This window comes from Lithobates pipiens, unplaced genomic scaffold (genome assembly GCF_037356315.1).
Source record: "Lithobates pipiens isolate NorthernLeopardFrog02 unplaced genomic scaffold, aLitPip1_a1.2 Scaffold_3, whole genome shotgun sequence".
Taxonomy (NCBI): Eukaryota; Metazoa; Chordata; class Amphibia; order Anura; family Ranidae; genus Lithobates; species Lithobates pipiens.
Window position 1 is genome coordinate 250,081,464 of NW_027507790.1, and position 9,318 is coordinate 250,090,781.

The window sequence follows — 9,318 nt, forward strand, 5'->3', positions numbered from 1 at the left end:
AACCTACACTTTCTTTTACCTGTTACCCATTCCACTCCAACCTCCACCCCTTTTTAACCCCATAAAGTATGAGACCACACCTTGCTTTGGAGTAAAATGGCCATAACAGCCTTTATTACAATACTCAAACACTCCAATCAAAAAAAAAAAAAAAAAAAAAAAAAAAATATATATATATATATATATATATATATATATATATATATATATATCTCCATATATAAATAACCAAACTATATACATATAACCATAACGCACATCTGGTAACGAATAGCATATAGCTAACATGCCCGGTCTGGTGATCTCTGATGGTGACCCATAACTTTACCAACCAAACAACTCACTGCGGTACCCACTTCCAACTTTTCCAGGCCTCCAGCTGTGACCGCTCGGAGACAACCTCCGCAGTGATAACCATAATGGTATTCCATCCAACGTTCAGGAATACTCCGGAGGGACCCATACTAGCAATGGGCCTCCCACCCCTTATCAGATGACTTCTGATTTACCGCCAACCGTCAAAGACCACCAGACACACACCGCCATCGTCCAATTCCTTCCACACAGCTGTCATGACATCCGATCAACGCCACCTGAAAAAGAAGAACAGAAACAACACTGGCATACCCCAACAACCTAAACATAGGGAGGGAGGGTGGGAAAAACTGCCTTCTCTCTCTGTCCCCTCCGTCGAACTGACCTTTGCTCCGCCCACTCCACCTTTTATAGGGCTCCTCCCCCATCCCTCACACTCTCCACTGGCTCCTCCCCCACAGCCTATTCACACTGTGGCTTAACCCCCTAGCTCCCTTAAACATCCCTGTCATGCCCGGCCCTCCATTACTTCCCTTCTAGTCCATCCACTGCGGGCCTCCTTTGACCAAGGTAGTCTAAAGGTCCCTTTCTTTTACCTGTTACCCATTCCACTCCAACCTCCACCCCTTTTTAACCCCATAAAGTATGAGACCACACCTTGCTTTGGAGTAAAATGGCCATAACAGCCTTTATTACAATACTCAAACACTCCAATCAAAATATATATATATATCCATATATAAATAACCAAACTATATACATATAACCATATACATATAACCATAACGCACATCTGGTAACGAATAGCATATAGCTAACATGCCCGGTCTGGTGATCTCTGGCGGTGACCCATAACTTTACCAACCAAACAACTCACTGCGGTACCCACTTCCAACTTTTCCAGGCCTCCAGCTGTGACCACTCGGAGACAACCTCCGCAGTGATAACCATAACGGTATTCCATCCAACGTTCAGGAATACACCGGAGGGACCCATACTAGCAATGGGCCCCCCACCCCTTATCAGATGACTTCTGATTTACCGCCAACCGCCAAAGACCACCAGACACACACCGCCACAGCCCAAAAAGGGTGACTCCCTTATCCTTGAGGGCCACCCCACACCTGCAAGGCCTTCAGGATACCTTCTTGCAATCCCAATGACCACAAGTCAATCCCCACATCCGACAGGTGTACCCCATCCCGTCTAAGGTACATCCCCACATTACACTCCAGCTCCCGGTAACGAACCATGATCCCACCCTGCTAGACCACAAACCTCCCCACCACCTTGTTCACCCTAATACGGGTCCTATGGATGCTCTCGACCGAACGAGCCCAGCTCCAAACTGTCCTCGGCACAATGTCCGACCACACAAATACTGTACCCGCAAAAACGGAAGCGCAGCCGCATGAAATCGGACTTGATGTCCGCAATCAAATCCCTGACTTTCCGGACCACCAGGTCGTTTCCCCCCGCATGGATTACCAGCACCGCTGGGGGACCCTCCCGTAACACGTCTATCAATCTCCTCCACCAAATGACCCCACTTCATCCCCGGGATACCCAACCATCACAAGCAAGCCTCGCTCCGTGAAATACCAAGTTGCCTGCCCTCGGGCCGCTGATCTCCTCTCCTGGCCCCCCAACACATGTATGAGTGCCCCACGATCCAGACGAGGCAAGCCGTACCTCCATCTGAAAAGAAAAACCAACAGCGTAAAACAGCCTTCAACCAGCAACAGTGCACCCACCATGACAGGAAAACACTCACGCCACCCCCCCCCCCCCACATGCGAAACGAACTCCAATAGTGTAGTTCGTGCAGGTGTTCCCCCCTTTTTTTTTTTTTTTTTAAGGAAAGCAATCAAACCACCACCAACTGTGGCCTAACATATGAATGAAAACGCAGAGATTCCCATCTCCCAATCCGGTGAACAGCCACCTCATCCAACCCGCACCGGGCCGCCCCGATGCAGAACGAATGCGACGCAAAGTCTCTACTATCCAGACCCACCTCCCGTAAGCACTTCCGAAACACCAAAACTAATTGGCACCTGGACAAAAAGGATCCATCCTCATGCCGTAGGAAAGGCCCCTCGCCCCCCCGCCTAACTGCTCGAGAAGTCCCGCACCGCCGCCACCGGGCACACCCTGGATCCCGGCAACGCAAACAGAGACACTAGGACCCCCTTACCCTGCTGATCCGTTTTGGACCCCATAGAAGGCCAAATAAAATGCCGCTGTAAACAGCCGCGTCTCGTACTCCGAAGAGCACACCCACTGCAGCTGAGCACAAATCGCCTGCAGGGTAGCGAACGTGACCGGCCTCCGTGCATCCCTCTTCCGGTTCTGCTTGCGATAACCCTTCGCCTGTCGCACCCAAAAATCCTTAGTCCAGTCTTCTACCCACAACAGTTTAACCCAGTTTCCGTCCAATCGCGGAAACCGACACCCCCCGTTCCATATTCCTGGTCACAAAATAGAGCACCAACAACCGCCGATCAGATCCCCGATCACTTACCCTTGCTTCCCGAACCAGACCCGTCCATTCAGACCACACCTTGGAATAGGCCACCCATGTGGGCGCACTCACAGTCTGCCTGATCCATCCTGCGGTGACTCCATTGGCAGCCTCCAAATCCACTCCGGGCAAGGGGCCCCTTCCGCTTCCGCGCCCGGAGCCAGCTCCCTGAACCTGTCCCACTGAAAACGAGACAGGGAGTCAGCCAACTAATTTTCTACGCCCGGGATGTGTACAGCGTAAACAAAAACATTCAACTGTAAACAGCGAAGGACTAACTGCGGTATCAACCGTATAACTGGAGGGGATGAGGCCGACACGCGGTTCACCACCTGCACAACCCCCATGTTGTCACAATTAATGCGCAACTTCAGATTCCTACACTCCTCCCCCCACAACTCCAATGCCAACATGACCGGAAATAGTTCCAACAGAACCAGATTGCCCAGAAAACCCGCTGCTTTCCAAGCCTCCGGCCAAGGCTCTGCGCTCCACTTGCCCCTGAAAAACGCCCCGTACCCAGTAGAACTCGCCACGTCCGTGACCAAGTCCATATCAAAATTGCTAACAGGGCCCACCATCCACATGGCCCTGCCATTGTAGGAAGCCAAAAATTTGTGCCAAACCCGCAAGTCCGCCCGATGCTCCCTTCCCAGCCGCACAAAGTGCGTGGGAACACTGACACCCGCCGTAGCTGCCGACAGCCGCCGGCAGAAAATCCTTCCTATGGGAATGATCCTACATGCGAAGTTCAGCTTACCCAAAAGTGACTGCAACGTCCGCAACTGAACCTTACGCCGGCCCTGAATATCGCTAATCTCCTGTTGCAACTCCACCAACTTGTTCTCCAGCAGCCGGCACTCCATTGCCCTGGAATCAATCACGATCCCCAGGAAACTCAACTCCGCTGTCGGACCCTCCATCTTATCTGCTGCCAAGGGAACCCCAAACCTGCCTGCGATGTGCTGCAACGTAGACAGCAAAATAGCACACACAGCGGAGGCAGACGGGCCCACACAGAGGAAGTCGTCCAAATAATGGATAACCGACTCCAGGCCCGAAAGTCCCTCACCACCCATTCCAAAAAAGAGCTAAACGTCTCGAAGTACGCACACAAGATGGAGAAACCCATGGGTAGGCACAAACCCACAAAATATTTTTCGCGCCAGTGGCACCCCAACAGCCTAAAGCTATCAGGATGAACCGGAAGCAGCCGGAACGCCGATTCCACATCGGCCTTAGCCATCAGCGCCCCTTGACCGTACCGCCGCACCCACCGGACCGCAGCGTCAAACGACGTGTAGGAGACTGTGCACACCTCTGGGTCAATGAAATCGTTCACTGAGCCCCCCTTCGGATAGGACAGGTGATGAATGAGCCAAAACTTCCCGGCTCCTTCTTGGGGACCATCCCCAACGGGGAAACCACCAAGTCGGGCCACAGGTTTTCCCCAAACGGCCCTCCCATGCGCCCGAGTGCCACCTCCTTTTGCAGCTTCTCATCCACCACCCCCGGATTCTCCAATGCGGACTTCAAGTTTTTCGCGACCCGCGTCACCTCTGGCAGCGAACACGGAATCCTGAAGCCGTCCCGGAACCCGTCTGCCAGCAAACGCGCCACCGCCCCATCCGGATACCTACTTAGAAAAGGGAGCATCCTTGCCAGCATCACTGGCGCCCTCCCTTTTCTGAGCAGCATCCCCGACTCGTTTCCCTTTTCAGAAGCACCGGGACAACATGTGAGCTCCACCGCAACAGGAACACTCGTGCTTAAACTTGCACGCTCCCCCGAACTTGCAGGTTCCCTCATTGTACTGCCAGCAAACCCCCCACTTTTTTCCGGCTGGCAATCCCCAGGTAGGCGCACTCCCGCCCCCCCCCTGAAGAAACTGAGGCGGGGCCCTGACCGATGACATAAGCCTCATCCGGAGGCTGATGTCCTTGTGGTCCCAGCACAATTCCCGCCGCACCACTTTGTGCTGCCGAAATTGCTCGTCGTACCGGAGCCACGCCACCCCCTCATATACCCGATGGGCCTCCCCAATCGCATCCATATAACAGAAAAGAGCAGAGCAATGCTCGAGGCTCTTCTCCCCAATGACGCTAGGAAAATGGCAAAGCCTGCAACCAATTAGAGAAAGTGCGCGGAATCAGCCACCTTCTTGGAATCATCGGGCTTAACCCTATCCAAGTTGAACTTTTCCAATGGGAGAAGCGAGAAAATCTCTACGTACTGCCCCTTCCCGATCTTGTCCCGCACCTCCTGTTTCAAATGGGCCCCCAGCGGCCCCTCAAAACACACACGTACACCTCACACCGCGCCGCGTCGGCCAACCGAACAATGTCTGACTGCGCCACCAAGTCTTTTTTGCCCGCGTCAGCCCCTGCCACCCCCCACCCCTCCCCCACTGTGGTCGGCACTGAAGGTGCCACTGGCGTCGTACCCCCTGCGGCCCCGGGGGCCACCCATGGGACCGACGGCGGCAAGGCCCGCCCCCGGTCGAAACACCCCTCCAAGGCCCGCAACCCCTCCAACAAGTCCCGCATCTGTGCAGCAGGTTCCGCCCCCCGCCACCCGGTACCGCCGCCACCGAAACCCGCGCCACCCCGTGTCGTGACCCACAGGCGTCACTGGCCTCCCTGTGCCCACCTGCACCGCCCCCAACAGACCCTGCAATGCATTGGATAAAAATACAGCATCAGGGGACTCACCTGGCTGTCCAGGAACTCTCCCCACAGCCGGACTGGTGACATCTCCTCCAGGAACAGGCAGCTCTTCCTCATCGGACACTTCGGACCGGTCCTCCTGGTCCCATGTAGGTGGGGGTGTAAGCCCCCCGGGGGAAGAGACCCCAGAAGCTGAAGCCACAACCCGCATTGGTGATTCCACTCCCCCGGCCGATACCTCCCTGGCAGCCTGGCGAAGTGAACCAGCCCTGCCAGCCCCTGGGGTAGTGGACACCCGGGCGCTCCTTCCAGCCTTCTGCGTTGAGCAGCCTGCAGGCGGTCCACGCACCTGCCCAGGCTGACCTGCTGTCCCCTTGGTCCTGGCTGCTGGATCACTGCGAGAGCTAGCCCGAGCAGCCATCCCTCCTCCAGAACTGGGTCCTGCTGCAGAGTCCCCCCTCCCCCCACAGTCTCAGCAGAAGCACGCCGGCCACGTGACCCACCCGCCCCACCCCCCACCCCTGGCCCGCGGCAGGAAGACCGCTCCAGGCCCCCTGAGTCCCCCTGTGTCCTCTTTGCTGGGGGGAGCAATCAATCCTCCCCAGGGCTCCGCACCACACGAGACAGCCGAGGGTCCGGCCCAGGCGAAAAACGAGCCGGAGGCCGCAACCTCCATGCGCGCTGCATAAGCTCACCCCTCCTGACATCCGGTCCCGGTGCCACCGCCAGCCCCCCGAGATGATCCCGCAGCCACTCCGGTCCACGTTCCTCCACCTGCCGCCTCAGCCCCGCCAGCATGGTCTCAATGTCCGCCATCTTTAGAGGAGCAGTGGTAAAAAACTGCCTCCTCTCTCTGTCCCCTCCGTCGAACTGACCTTTGCTCCGCCCACTCCACCTTTTATAGGGCCCCTCCCCCATCCCTCACAACCTCCATCGGCTCCTCCCCCACAGCCTATTCACACTGTGGCTTAACCCCCTAGCTCCCTTAAACATCCCTGTCATTCCCGGCCCTCCATTACTTCCCTTCTAGTCCATCCACTGCGGGCCTCCCTTGACAAGAGTAGACTTACTGGGGTACCTACAGAGGTGTACTATAAGGCAAACAATTTTACAAAATTCAGCAAGGAGCTCAAAAATTCACAATGGTCTCAGCAGGTTCACCTTCATTGGTAAGAGGACACCGTGGGGCTAAAGCATGTGTTCCAGAAGCATATAGTGCTTTCACAGTTGCAGATTCCTATTTATTAACAGGAAATAGTGGGTTAAGAAGGAGTTGAGTCTGAGGCTGTGGAGGAATCTGCCAACCATTTGGACCAAACCTTATCATATTTTTGAGGGCAACCCCTATTGGCATGACAATCCTTATATAGAGGCAAACTATGGTTGAGCAGGTGTTTCCAGAGAGAGAGGAGGAAGAGTGGGCTTATGCCAACTAAGGGCTATGGCTTTGCGGGCATAAAAAAGAAGTAGCCCGACCAGAGTGCGGCTTGCCACAGTGGGAATTATCTGTTCTATAAGGCCTAGCATACATATTGCCATGGAGGGTTGGAGTGAAATGGTGGTGACCTGCTTGATGACCTGTAATATCTCTTTCCAGTATTCGGCAATGGCTGGGCAGGTCCAGAAAATATGAGTGAAATCACCCGGTATTGTTCCACAGCGCCAGTGGCCAGGGGGGGAGGCGGGGTTCATCTTGTGCAATCTGTGTGGAGTAAAATATGCACGATGGACCATCTTGAATTGTATTAGTCGGTCTCTCAGGGAGACCAGGGATCTGAAGGGGAAGTCCCACAAGTCGTCCCAATCGTCATTGTCAAAGTCGGGGATGTCTTGCAGCCATTTATTTCTAAGCTTGTCTAGAGAGGGAAGGGAGGTCATTATCAAATGAGTGTAAAGTTGCGAGGTGGGCTTATTTGCACACTTGGATCTAAGGAGGTCCTCTAGAGTGAATTGGATGATATGGAGGGGAGAACTGGAAAATTGGTGACCGAAGGCATGGGAAAGTTGTAGATATCTAAAAAGATAGGTCTGCGGGACATTGAAATCAGAAACCAATTTGGGGAACAGAACCAGAGATTGATTGGAGACTATTTGGACCACTGTTTTGATGTTGAATTTAGTCCAAGCATGGGGTTCAGGCAATTTGTAAATATGTTCAAGGGTGGGGTTCACCCATAGGGGGGCAGCTGGTGAAAGTGCATTTTTAGGGTACTTTTCAAGTTTAAGGCCCCCCCAAGCCTGAAGTGTGGTGCGCATGGAGGGGGTCAACGGGGGGGCCACGAAAAAGTAAGAATTTCAGCGCCTCCAACGAGTTCACCACTACCGCCATAACCATGGTGGCGGAGTTTGAGACATCAGGGGAGAGCCACCAGGCCGCTGTGACTAGCTGGGTGGCTAGGAAATATTTGTACAGGTCAGGGCACGCCAGTCCCCCCTGGGAGGCGTACCAGTGTTGACCATCCGTATCTGGGGGACTGAGTCCCCCAGATAAAGGAAGCGAAGAGACTATGTAGTAAAAAAGGATTTGGGAATCCAATGCGGAAAGTGATGAAGAAGGTAGGTAAATTTGGGCAGGATTTTCATTTTTAGCAGATTTATCCGGCCTAGCAACGATAAGGGTAGTGACTCCCATGCCTTCAGTCTCCGCCTTGTCTCCTGCGCCACTGGGGATAAATTCAGGGGCAAGAAGTCTGACGCCTGTCTCGAAACCACCACCCCAAGGTATCTAAAACTATCAACCCACTGTAAAGTTATGTTGGAGGGGGCAGAGGTACGCGCTGCAGGATCTATAGGAAACAAAGGAGATTTTGCCCAGTTAACTCTAAGGCCCGTGAAAGTGGAGAATGAGTTCATAATCTGCAGAACGCCCGTGAGCGAGGAGTCTGCATCATTGAGGAAAAGAAGCAGGTCATCCGCGTACAAGGCGACCCTCTCCTCCAGCCAGCCAATGCGCAGGCCCCTGATATGTGGGGAGGTGCGTAGGGCCTCCGCCAGCGGTTCCATGGCGATGGCGAAAAGGGCTGGAGAGAGAGGGCAACCCTGCCGCGTACCTCTGGACAGAGGGAAGCTTAATAGCTGACGTGGGACCTCTGTAAAGTGTCTGCAACCACCCAATAAATATCAAGGGGAACCCCATTCTGCGGAGGACGCCAATTTTTCAGCCCCTGTTTAACAGGGGCATGTAATTACAATTTTTGATGCAATGCTTTGCAGCAGGGCTCATTCCTGCACTCCAACTAGAGTATCTGGGAGAGGTTGCAGTGTCGTGGCAGTATACAGGAGGTGCAAACAAGACAGGGACTGTGTAGGTTTGTTGTATTAAGTAGAATCTGTAATTTTCAACTGGTATGTTTTTAAAGTGTAGCTCCAGTCAAAAAATCAATTTTTAAGCTTTTTGGAAAACATAGGGAAGGGTTATCACCCCTGTATAATTTGTTTTGCCGTCCATCTTTTTCATCTCACTTCCTGTTGTCTCCTTCCGTTTGCAAGTAGGAGACATTTGTAAGTTGAATGTTTGAAAGTAGGGGCCTGCCCTATATGCTCTGCAGAAATGGCGGAACAAGGTGTTGGTGTTGCCACAACATTATAAGCTCTCAAAGTGACTCTTGGTGGGCGCTGGAGCGCCCTGCTGTGAACAATTATATCAAGAATTGTAATTACATGCCATTGTTGAACAGGGGCTGAAAAATTGGGCCTTAGGCACTGGTGCTGGTGCCACGACACTGCAACCTCTCCCATATACTCTAGTTGTGTTGCAGGAATGAGCCCTGCTACAAAGCATTGCATCAAAAATTGTAATTAAACGCCCCTGTT